Below are 12,007 nucleotides of genomic sequence, written 5' to 3'. Positions count from 1 at the left end.
CCGTAATGGAATCTGCATCTAATGCATACATAAATCACACCTCTTTCAGGACATTTTCATATGCATAATATCGTTCAACCCCCCTGCTTTCCCTTTTCCTCTTTCTGCGTCTTTCTGCCCAATGAGCTTTGTGTGAGGGCGGGGGGAGGGGAGGGGACAGGAGGGAGGGAGGGGGGAGAGAAATGGCATGAGAAAGAAGAAAGACGTGATGAGTCCTTCCTTTTGTGGGTTTAAAAAAGCAGATAGAGACCAGTGTGTAATTCAGTTGTGCTTATTGTGCTGAAGGAGACTGGAGCAGGATCAGGACACGTCTGCTACTCTGCATCTGTCCCCTCGAACCGGAGACACACAGAGACACACAGGAGGACACAGAGACACACTGAGGACACAGAGGACACACAGAAACACAGAGACACACACAGAAACACTGAGACACACAGAGGACACACAGAGACTCACAGAGACACACTGAGGACACAGAGGACACACAGAAACACAGAGACACACACAGAAACACTGAGACACACAGAGGACACAGAAACACACAGAGACACAGAGACTCACAGAGACACACACAGAAACACTGAGACACACGGAGGACACAGAGACTCACAGAGACACACTGAGGACACAGAGGACACACAGAAACACAGAGACACACACAGAAACACTGAGACACACAGAGGACACAGAAACACAGAGAGACACAGAGACACACTGAGGACACACAGAGACACACACTGAGGACACAGAGGACACACAAGAACACACAAAAGAAACACAGAGACACGCAAAGATACACAGAGACTCACAGAGACACACTGAGGACACAGAGATACACAGAGACACACACAGAAACACAGAGACACACAGAGACACGCAAAGACACACAGAGACACACAGAGAGGACACAGAATACAGAGAGACACGCAAAGACACACAGAGACACACAGAGGACACACAGAACAAACACAGAGACACACAGAGACACACAGAGACTCACAGAGACACAGAGAAATACCGAGACATACAGAGACACACAGAGGACACAGAGACACACAGAAACAAACACAGAGAGACACACAGAGACTCACAGAGACTCACAGAAATACCGAGACACACAGAGACACACAGACACAGAAACACAGAGAGAGGATACAGAGAGGAAAGAGAGGAGAACACACAGAGAGGACACAGAGAAAAGACACAGAGAGAGAGGACACACAGAGAGAGGGCAGAGAGAGAGAACACAGAGACAGAGAGAGAAGACACAGAGAGGACAGAGAGAGAGGGAAGAGGAGACACAGAGCGAAGGAGACAGAGAGAAAGGCCACAGAAACAGAGAGAGAGACATAGAGAGAGGAGGAGACAGAGAGAAAGGACACAGCAAGAGGACACAGAGACAGAGAGACATGACACACAGAGAGAGAGAACACAGTGAGGACACAGAGAGATGAAACAGAGAGAAGAAGACACAGAGGGAGGGCAAAGAGAGAGAACACAGAGAGAGGGGAAGACAGAGAAACAACACAGAGAGAACAGAGAGACAGAGAGGAGACAGAGAGAGAGAACAAAGAGAAGACACAGAGGAAGGACACAGACAGGACACAGAGAGAGAGAGCACATAAAGAGAATAATCCTACCTGATTCTGATGTTTTTATTTCACCATTTTGTCCTCATTTAGAGCCTGTCTCCTAACAGCTCCTTTTACCTTTTGTTCAGCAGAGATTGGAAATTCCAGATCTGAAATCATCCACATGATTCTAGTGAAGTTGTGTAGAGATTAAAAACACAGTGAAGCACTTCCTGTATCACCCCATGACATCACAAAATGGAAGTATAGTTGGAGTGTATTTAGTTTGCGCAGAAGAACTCTAAACCTAAATCTGGTCCGGGTCTGTTTGTGACGAGGAAACATGAGACTTCAGATCAGAAAATAGTGCCGTGTGGGAAAAATGAGAAAAAAGTCTTGACTTCGTTGTTTGCGTGTGTTTCGTAATCGTCGTAACGTACAGTAGCAGTGCATCAGAGTAAACCACCGCTACATAATACTAAACATAACCTGGAAATTGAGACCGTGTCACCGTGCTACTATCTGCGAGTGATAGAAAGAGCAGATAGTCTTTTAAAAACAGCACATATACAGATCAGGGTCATCCAGGCCTGTCTTTTGTATTGACAAGCCTGACTCGTATCCAGCGTGAACGAGCCGGAGTCTGCGAAAAAAAGAAGATATTAACATGAATCTGTAACAAAAGCAACAAAAACGCCACATGTTTTTTTCATTTCTACCTTTTTGTCAATTCTTGGACATTTGCGAGGAGGGGACAGTCGCCGCGGCCTAGCTAGCTCGATCTCTCTCTTCCCTATCCGCGTCGCTTTGTTATGCTAATGGGGGACGGATGTGGCAGATTCGCAGTGATTTTTCATCCGGCGGTGAGCGGAGATAAAAGGCTAGTGACGAGATGTCGCTATCCACGCTCACTATTCGCCTCTCAGTCACTAACAAGCTCCAGCATTGTACCCTACCGCACTTTTTTCCCCTTATTTTTTTTCTTTATTTGCATTTGCGAGCCTTTACTTCTTCTCCCTTCCTTCGCTCACCCCTCCTAAAACTTTATGCCTTCTCGTTAGCTTACCTCACGTATGTCGAGATTAAAATGTTGGGCTACATTTTCATGGCTTGTGTGTGTAAATCTTTCCACTGTACCTGCATGTTAAGATGAAATTACCATACACGGACCATGCCTACCAACGCCGCTTTATTTATATATATATTAGGGTTGCTGCTTAGTACGTGGCCGCCTCCCCCCTCCTATAGGTGAATCTGCACAATGATACAAGCTGCCGTATCAGCACGGGCTAACCCAGTCTTAATCACATTTGCATTTTTATTTACAGATATTCCTCAGCCGTTTGCATTATTGAGGATTTATGACGTGCTCTTCGCCTGATCCTCCATCAACTTCACTCATAAAGAGGATTCTCCATAACTCAGAGCACACTGGGAGAGGCTGTCACCCCCCCTCCAGTAATTAGATAGTGGGATTCTGATATGGGAAGTTTGAATAAATTACTTTGTTTATGACTAGTGAGGCCTTGAGAACAGGAGGAGCGTGTTTGTGCTGCTGCGGAGGTGCTCTGTAGACTTTGGTAATAACGCCGAGATGTGCAGTTGGATTTTTAGATAAAACGTAGTTTGTCTTAGCGTTCTTCAGATATCATGTTTTTGGTATCCGATCCGATCCGATACTTGGCCTTGGTGTACTCGCCGATACTGATGCCAGTCCAATACTACACAGTGTGAAGAAGTATATGATTTTTATGTGATTTTTGGTCCTTTTTGAGACAATTTTTCACTTTATTAGGATTATAAGACGCACTGACATTAACGTTTTTCACAAATAAACCGCGTGGGACTTTAAATGAAACACAACAGTGTGATGGGTGAGTGGTTTTGTTTGTTTGTGGCGTTCACGGTGACTCTGGGCTTTGTTCAGTTGTGGGCGTGTAGGGAGGGTGCTGTCTGGGACCAACGGATTGTCTTCGTGTTCGCAGTGACTCAGTTGTTCAGTCGTGTCTAGAAGTGGCACATTGCACTCGCTTTTTCGGTTCGTTCCTCCATTCCGTTCCTCACATTTTTAGCTCTTTTTTATTGTTTTGTAAATGCTATAATCACCCGCAACAACAGATTAACATGTTTTATAAGTTTCGGTTTTGCTGCTAAGTCGCTCCCCCTTCCGAGCGCTATCACAACACAATCACTGTGCGTCCCTCTAACGAAACTACTGCGGTTTTCTGTCATGTTTTTGTATTATTTATGGAGAATTTTCATGTTTGTTGTCGTATTTATGGAGAAATCTCATACAGAGAGATCGCTAGATTACTCAAACACAACCGTGGATGTCTCTAAAACCTCTTCAGACATGTTTTTTTTAGACTATGGAACATTAAAACACGGGAGAAAGCTCCAAAAATGCCTCCTCTTTAAGCACAGTTCATTCATCTCGACAGAAATTCTAATCTTGGTAAACGGAATTTCAGTTTTGTCCGTCGTTATCGGTAATTTCTTACATTTTTATATTTTCATGTAGGGAGGGCGCTGTCTGGGACCGCTGGATTGTCGGCGTGTTCGCAGTGACTCAGTTGTTCAGTTGTGTCTAGAAGTGGCACATTGCGCTCGCTTTTTCAGTTCGTTCCTCCGTTTTGTTTCTCGTCGGCGTGGAGTGATGAGTGTGTCTGTGGGTGTTTTTTGCTATGCTGGTCGCTGTCTGCTCCGTGTGTGTTTGTGTGTTCTGTGGGTGGTGCGGCTTTGTAGTTTACTGAAGTCGTACTGGGACACCTGAGTGGATTGGTGTATAGGGCACTCTAGATCTGGTCGTTTTTTGATGGAGTTGGAGGCTTAAGAGCGCGCCCTATGGTCCGGGAACTACGGTAAAAGTGTGTCGAGCTTCGTGTAGTAAACATGAGTCATGTGGCTTTTATTTATTGATTTTTATTATTTTTGTTCTTTGGTTTTGTTATTATTATTTTATGTATTTATTCTATTAGTTTCCTTATGGTTGAAAGATAATTCTGCAGATTTTTTAAAAGTAAAATGTTTTACATTGCTATGTGAAGCACTTTGGAAACGTTTTTTTTTTTTATTAAAAATTTCCTATACAAATAAAGTTATATTGGACTGGGGTTGGATTAATACGTCAGAACCAGCTCCTGATCGACAATCACAAGTCGCAAAAATATCAAACCTGTTTCAGATCCAGTCGCCTCTCATGAGGGTTTCTCTGTTGAAGTCGTCTGTACAGTGTGAGAACATGAATCGTGAGCTGTGAACTTGGGTTTGGTCGTACAGTTTGAGCTGGGGCTGAATGAAACCATCGAAAATATCACACAGTGTACGTCCGGCATAAGGCTACTCCATTTTTTTTAGAGTACAAGAGCAATAAATGAATCTACTAAAAGACAATCTCTAAAGAAAATCTCTAGAAGAAATTCGATTTTGAGAACTAAGTGTTAAAGAGACAAATACATAATGATCTTGACCATAAGTAGTGCTGATTTTAGCACTTGTACTTTTCTGATGTGTTAGTTTTTAGCACAGTGCAGGGATAAAAGTGTGAGGTCTGTAAAAACACTCATCCTCAGAGCACATGATCATTCTGCAGTTAGAAGACAACAAACAACAAACAACATTTGGTCAAATCTGTCACTGTGACTCAGTGTTCTCATTTAGAAAAATATTGCAATTAATTTGATTTTTTTTTTTTTCTGAATTCACAGTGTGTTCATAGTGCACCATGTGACGTGATCCAGGACCTTTGACAGAGCTCTTAGTGGTGCTGCTCACTAAACTTCTAAAGGTTTAAAACAACTCATGGATGTGCAGATGTCGACTCTCGTATCTAATATCAGCGCCATCCAGGACAATTTGCTGAATCGGGTATCGGCTAACAAATATCAATGCGGTTGATATTCTGGTGGCCTTTAATTAGATGTAATAAGAGTATTTTAGGCTGGTTTTGGCTTAGAATGTCTCTTAATGTTTGAACTTTGTTGAAGCTGAAGTTGAAGTTTGTTCTGTGATGTGAAGGATAAATAAGAGTCACACAGAACAACTGGACCAAATTTGTAATAAGTGAACTGTGAAAAAAATCTAAATTTGTAGTCTCTATTAGGGCTGGGTATTGTTAAGAATTTGCCGATACGATACATACCTCGATACACAGGCCATGATAAAATACATATCTTGCTACAGTGCACTTTTGATTCAGTATGATATATTTCAAATCGATTCGATACGGTTCAATAAAAAATAAAAATTAAATCATGGCTGAGACATAAAAGTCTTTGTTAAACCAGATCTTGTGCAAAGTTCATATAAAACACAAACATTTTAATCATCAAAACTGTGAAAATAAAGTTTCTTTCCTCTGAACAAACAACAAAACTGTAACTGTAACAAAATATTTTTGTAAAATAAACCAAAAAAAAAACTCTTGGTGATATATGGATACAGCAACCCACAATATCGATACTGTATCATCACATTAAACAATACGATATATCGATATTTGAATATTATTGCACACCCATAGTCCCTACACCAGGACCAGTTGCACTGCGTAACTTTTTAACTGGAGCAGATTTCTCCACGGAAATGTGATTGCTTTGTCTAGATTGTTCCGCAGTATCGATTAAATGTATCTATCACAAGGGAGACGAGCAGGTAACAGCACCTCGCTACATTACAGGTCAGGTCTGTGGAGAGTCGCCTCATTCACAGAAGGAATGTAGTTTGGAGCAACAGAAACACCTCTTTTGAATAAATGTTTATGTTTAATGTCATACCGTGGAACATTCCAGGCAAATCGAACCCTGCACCAGCAAAGTTACACAGTGCGCCTTTAAAGTCATAGTATCTGTATTAGTAATGAAACTAAAAAAAGCCGTGCGGGTGTGTCCCTGCTAACTTTCATTAACCAAAACTACCTGGCGCACAGATTGTGATTTGATGTGATAAACGCCGCAAACTTTGGCCCTCCGTGTTTTAGTGGATAACAACATTAGGTCAAACAATAAGAGCATTTTCCCTCGAATTTTATGACACAATCTGTGCTAATAACACGTCCCATCCATCGCGTTATAAAACATAACCGAATAAAGGCCCCTCAGCTCCGCGTGCCTCTCACCTGAGCGAAAGACGAATGATCCGACTACACTTAAATATTGAACGTGTAACTTTGGTTCAACGCCCTTAAACCTGCAAACGCTGCTCTCTCATTTCCTCCTCCTCCTGCTGCTGCAAAAAAATTAAAACCGTGTTGGCTCCCGCAAATCTACGACGAAATGGATCAAGCCGAGTTTTATTAAAAAGGATTTGAATATTCAGATGAACGCTTGACTGATCTTTTGTTTAAGCTCTCCTCCCTGTCGCCGGTTATTAGCTGGAGAGGGTAAAAAGTTTCGGGTGTTTTTTGGCGAATTTCACGTTGGATTTACACTGGAGGGAGATTTGATTAAACCATTATTTACATTGTCTCATTTCCATTTTGGCAGCCTACAGAAAGTTAGTGCCTGACATTTTTCGAACAAACTTGGGTATTTTTTTATTCTTATTAGCCCTTTTTATTATTATAGATTCCTGATGATGCAAAAATAGACTTTTCATTTTGTGTGTGCCGAGCTGTAATTGGCTATCGAGAGGTTTTTGGTGGGAGCGTGAACTTTTGGAATCTCACACAAATGGCAAATGTTTTTTTTTTTTTTTTTTTTCTCCTGGCCCACGAATAGAAATGTGATAATTATTGAACTCTGTGTCTCTGTGGAAGTGTGAAGCGTTCACATAGGAAGAGATCAAAATACACACACATGGGTTTGTGAGATCACTGCATTAAAATGACGGTTGTTCCGATACAATCCGTGTATCACTCGTTTTTTCAAAATAAAACCAAAAATAAGAAAACAAAAAAGAACTATTCATCTCCAAAAATAAAATGAAAACATGGATAATGATTCTATTTTCAGTTTTGTATTAAAATGAATAATGGAAAAAAAACAGATAACAGCTGTTTCCCGTTTCTGTGACTTAAACTGCGATGCTGGACTTTTGCGCTGCATACGGACTGAACCAGGACTAAACCAGGACTAAACCAGGACTAAAACAGGACTAAAACAGGACTAAAACAAGACTGAACCTGGACTAAAACAGGACTGAACCAGGACTAAAACAGGACTAAAACAGGACTGAACCTGGACTAAAACAGGACTAAAACAAGACTGAACCTGGACTAAAACAGGACTGAACCAGGACTAAAACAAGACTGAACCTGGACTAAAACAGGACTGAACCAGGACTAAAACAGGACTAAAACAGGACTGAAACTAAAACAGGACTGAACCAGGACTAAACCAGGACTAAACAGGACTAAAACAGGACTGAACCTGGACTGAAACTGGACTAAAACAGGACTGAACCAGGACTAAAACAGGACTAAAAGGACTAAAACAGGACTGAACCTGGACTAAAACTGAACCTGGACTAAAACAGGACTGAACTAAACACTAAAACAGGACTAAAGACTAAAACAGGACTAAAACAGGACTGAACCTGGACTAAAACAGGACTGAACCTGGAACAGGACTGAAGGACTAAAACAGGACTGAACCTGGACTAAAACAGGACTGAACCAGGACTAAAAGGACTAAAACAGGACTGAACCTGGACTGAACCTGGACTAAAACAGGACTGAACCAGGACTAAAACAGGACTAAACAGGACTGAAACCAGGACTGAACCTGGACTAAAACAGGACTGAAGGACTACTGGACTAACCAGGACTAAACCAGGACTAAAACAGGACTAAAACAGGACTGAACCTGGACTAAAACAGGACTGAACCAGGACTAAACCAGGACTAAAACAGGACTGAACCAGGACTGAACCAGGACTAAAACAGGACTGCGTGTTAGGATGGGCTTGAAGGTACACCTGCCTAGACCGTCGGGTGACCACAGTTGAAAGGACCGGCGCAAAGCTCCCTGCTCCACGGACTCGGGGTTGCCTCTCTCTCCCAAATCCAAGATTAGTCCTAGTTTAGTTCTGGTTTAGTCCATACGCGGCGTTATCCGATTTTTCCATTCATTTAAACACAAAATCGACAAATGAAAAAACAAATCATTATCTGTTTTTTCATTTTGGTTTTGGAGAAAAGAAATAGTTGTTTTTTGTTTTCTTATTTTTGGTTTTATTTTGAAAAACTAATGAATGAATGAATGATACACGGATTTGATAGCAATACTGGTATAGGCAAAACCTCTAATACTGCACTTTTGATACGGGTATCGGTACTCAAACCAAATCACCGATCTGATACCACTCTGTATTTTTCACAGAGGAGCTGTAGAAACGAGCAGCCGACTAATGTTAACACTAATGCAGGTTAAATAAATGTGTTTTTATGTTCATGTAAATATATAACTGTGTATTTGAATGTTAGTTGTATTTCCATTTTAACTAAATGGCTTTTACATGAATGTATGGACTTTTATGGAGTCTATTACCATCTGACTTGGGGAGTGCTGATGAAAACTCGCCTTTTGGCCATTTCGGGTGCATTTACATTAATATAATGTCTTTTAATGTACACTCTTACTGAAAACTAAATAAATACATAAACACAGACTGTGGAGGCTCTGCAGACACTTAAACATGTGTAGAATAACAACAGAAAAGAAATGTGTGTTACCTCTGATACCTTCTTTTGGCCTTTGGTACGGACGCTCAACTTGCTCAACTTGGTCAAATAACTGAGGTGAATTCAGTCTGACAACAATCCAACAACAGCCTAACTCTGACTTTGTTTCCTCTGCAGAATGAGCCATGTGCTCCAAGAATAAGTGTCTTTTTTTGAGGCCTAACTGCAGTTTTTATCCATGCACTGTCCTCAAAAGTGCAAAAAGTACAAAAGGTCAAGTGCTTAAATCATTAAACATATGACTCTAATCCTTTCGCCCTCAAAATCACATTCTTGAGCATTTTCTTTTCTCTTTTTCTCTTGCACTATTACAACAGTGAGGAGCCTTTGTCTACCTCTTCACACTATGCTGTATCAGACTGGCATCGGTATCGACAAACACACCAAGGCCATGTATCAATATCGAAACGAATTCCTAAAAATGATATTGGAACAACACTAATTAAAACCTACAGATGCTTAATACTTATATATGATATGATATATATTTTATTTGCGTGATGAGGTTCTCTGATGTTCAAAAAGTAGAAATCACTAAAAAAGAACAAGTTGCCTAAGTTCTGCTAAACAAACTCTACCTGGGATCCAAGAAAATGCACTTTTTCAGTATTTTACCAAGGTGTGAGTATGGTCACTGGTGAATCTCTCTGATCTTAGATGATTGACAGGTGGATTAGCCAATCAGGGACAGACATGGGACCAAAAAACATTACAAGTTTCTGTTTCTGCACTAAACTGTTACTCTGTGTTCACACCACAGAGTCAGAAACTCACCAAAATCCTCTAACTGCTGTGTTTTTATGTCTGTTTCTATGTTGCTGCTGCTGAAATTTCCTTTGGGATCAATAAAGTGTGTGTCTGTAGTTGGATGGGCCTTCGTTTGAGGGCAGACGCTTGAAACAATCAATCAATCAGTCAAACTTTATTTACAGATCCCTTTACAACACTCAAGGAGAGTAAAGTGCTTTCCACTAAAACCAATACAACATAAAACATTCCAAACATTCAACAATGAAATTAAACACATTGTGCAAAGTGTCACTGCATTATTAAGTGTTAAATGCCAGTCTGAACGGATTCTGAAGAGTTCTGAAACACACAACGTTTTCAGATTCAGATTATTCAACTTGTTGTCGCATCGGTGCTCAAACTCACCCTGACGCTGTCGTCTGAACGCAGCATCAGTCTGAAAAGAGACACATTTGATTTTGTTCTGAGTGATGAGTGACCAATGAGCTGCTTTGTGTCACATGCGTCTGAAATAAACAAATCTGATTGGATGGCTGAGTTTGATCACAGCAAAAAGTGGAATGTTAAAACTGACTCTCACAGAGTCAATTTGAAAATGTTCTCAGAGTTTATAGAGTCCGATCTGTTCTAGAGTTATGTAACCCAGTAGAGAAAATGTGCCATATTTCTTTTATTTAAATGCATTCATTTTATTTGAAAACAGTTTATTTTGGTAAGAGGAAGTGTGATTCTCTCGTTTTCTGTTAACTTCCTGTTGGTCAGTCACGTTGGGTGATAATGACCTTCTTATTCGTTGAGAGTAATTAAAGGTTGTATGGAGGATTTTTTTTTTGTTTCAAATTGTCAATGATAGCATTATAGAGATGCAGTAGCCTTGTAATTATGATGACCAAAAAAAAGAGAATAAAAATTCATCAACTCTGGACGTGGTGGGGCTAAACATTTGCCAATAGATAACGACACTGCCTCGTTATCTGTTAGCTGACAGGCTGTCAATCAATCTCCCTACGTTTCTAGCGTAACTGACTTGCCTGCGCGCCGCCGGTACGTGGTTTACGTACGCCTGTCATGCAGTCCACAGACGCAAGCCGCACAGACGCTGTTTACTCCACCAACGCAACAGTTCTTAGCGGCTTTTTTTGACCTATATCTTCCTCGCAGTTAGCACAAAGTTTGTTGCAATGGCGACAAGAATCCAGGAGCAGTTAGCCGCAAAAGAAAGTCCGTTTTTGAGATTGCTGAAAGAAGAAGACAAGGGGAAAAGCAGCGAAGTCAAACTAAGGTGATTCTTGAAGATTCATTCCAGCGATGGCGCGACTGAAGCAGACGCAGGGTGTAAAGACTGACGCACTTGGTCGCCAAATTACTCCTGGACAGGTCACTTCTGCTTATTATGAAAACGTACTTTATTTCCAAGAGCTAGACAAACGTTTTTCAGGACACGAAAGCAATATCCTATGTCTGAAAACGTAATTTTCAAGGCAAAGAAAGAGTCCGCTTGCTGCTGCGTGTTGTAGCTAGTTCATTCGCACTGAATCTCCGCACAACCTTCTCTGCACCCCTTTCCTGCTCCTCTCCCCGCTGCCCGATCCGCTCTTCCCCCTGCTCCTCACTTCTCCGGGCACGGAATCTCCGCGCACCGCTCCCTCTCCTCTCTCTCTCTCTCTCTCTCTCCCTGCTCCGCTCTTCTCCCTGCTCCTCACTTCTCGTCCACGCACGAAATGTCCGCACACCCGCTCCCCCTGCTCCTCACTTCTCCGTCTTGCCTAACCAACACTGTAGTTAGTTGTTTACAAGTCATGTGCAGCGCACCGGCTGTAAACAAACCTGTTTCTGGCGTAAGGAGGAGGCGGGAGGAGGCGTTTCTACGTAGGGAGCTGTAGGGGAGGGGGGGTGGTTTCACGCATGCGCAACATTTGAAAAAGGACAAACAGTCGCTGGATTTCTCGTTCCTTGGAAAATCCTCTATACAACCTTTAAGACCCGCCTGAGTTCCATTAGT

This window comes from Boleophthalmus pectinirostris, unplaced genomic scaffold (assembly GCF_026225935.1).
Source record: "Boleophthalmus pectinirostris isolate CB_2022bp ecotype Guang Dong unplaced genomic scaffold, ASM2622593v1 HiC_scaffold_13, whole genome shotgun sequence".
NCBI classification, from domain to species: Eukaryota; Metazoa; Chordata; class Actinopteri; order Gobiiformes; family Gobiidae; genus Boleophthalmus; species Boleophthalmus pectinirostris.
Note: the sequence above shows the minus strand (reverse complement) of the source record.